Below are 1,663 nucleotides of genomic sequence, written 5' to 3'. Positions count from 1 at the left end.
TGTTTGGATCCTGGGCACCCACCATAGGGCTAGGCACATCAGTTCAGTTCAGTTCAGTTGCTCAGTCGTGTCCGACTCTTTGCGACCCCATGAATCGCAGCACACCAGACCTCCCTGTCCATCACCAACTCCCAGAGTTCACTCAGACTCATGCCCATCGAGTCGGTGATGCCATCCAGCCATCTCATCCTCTGTCGTCCCCTTCTCCTCCTGCCCCCAATCCCTCCCAGCATCAGAGTCTTTTCCAGTGAGTCAACTCTTCACATGAGGTGGCCAAAGTACTGGAGTTTCAGCTTTAGCATCATTCCTTCCAAAGAAATCCCAGGGCTGATCTCCTTCAGAATGGACTGGTTGGATCTCCTTGCAGTCCAAGGGACTCTCAAGAGTCTTCTCCAACACCACAGTTCAAAAGCATCAATTCTTCGGTGCTCAGCTTTCTTCACAGTCCCAACTCTCACATCCATACATGACCACTGGAAAAACCATAGCCTTGACTAGACGGAGTTGGCAAAGTAATGTCTCTGCTTTTCAATATGCTGTCTAGGTTGGTCATAACTTTCCTTCCAAGGAGTAAGAGTCTTTTAATTTCATGGCTGCAATCACCATCTGCAGTGATTTTGGAGCCCAAAAAAATAAAGTCTGACACTATTTCCACTGTTTCCCCATTTAGTACGGGTCTAAATAATATTTGTTAAATACATTAATAAGTAACTGCCTTATCTATGATCAGTTAGATAAATGTAACAGATAAAATATTCACAGTCACAGTTGCCTCTAAGCTGAGCTGTGAAAAAAATGTAACTTTTTCAGTAAAGTTTTTTTCAGTAAAGTTGATAATTTACTTTATATGAGAGCCCCCATTTCAGATTATTAAACGCTTTTACTCTAAAATAAAAACAAAAATTAGATATTTTCAATCATCACATTTATTCATATTGACATCACATGACTTTTGTTATAATACACTGAGAAGTCCACAGATTTTTCTGCCCCACCCCACCGCCCACAGAAAAAGCATTATAAAGAAACACCACACAAACTCAAACTAAGGGACATTCCACAAAAAAACTTGTTTGTACACTTCAAAATGTCAAGTTATAAGATACAAAGAAAGGCTGAGGAACTGTTCCATATTGAAGGAAATTAGAATCATGACAATGTGTGATCCTGAATTAAATCCTGGACCTATAGAGGATGCGTTGGAGCAGTCTGTAAAATCCAAGTGAGACCGGTGGAGTAGAGGGTAATAATCATATCAACACTGGTTTCCGGATTTTGATAAGGTACACTGTGGTTATGTAGGAGAGTAATTTTTTTTTTTTTTTTGGCTGCACCAAGCGACATGCAGAATCTTAGTTCCCTGACTAGGGAATCAAACCCAGACCCCCTCTAGTGGAAGCATGAAGTCTTAACCATCGGACCGGCAGGGAAGTCCCCGTAGGATAGTCATTTTAAACAAGAACTTTCACTATGACCGGTACCATCATCAACACTTCCTGGCTTTATCGTACATGTAAGATAAGGAAAACGGGCAACTTGGATATGATTCTCAGTTTAGTTACTTGTAAGCAATTCATAATGAAAGTAATGTGTTGACACTGAAAATGAGAATTGACGAAGCACAATGAAAAGAATGCCAAGAAGAGCAGTAAAAAAAAATAAG

This window comes from Bison bison, unplaced genomic scaffold (assembly GCF_000754665.1).
Source record: "Bison bison bison isolate TAMUID 2011002044 unplaced genomic scaffold, Bison_UMD1.0 scf7180017864471, whole genome shotgun sequence".
NCBI lineage: Eukaryota > Metazoa > Chordata > Mammalia > Artiodactyla > Bovidae > Bison > Bison bison.
This window is presented reverse-complemented; position numbering follows the sequence as displayed.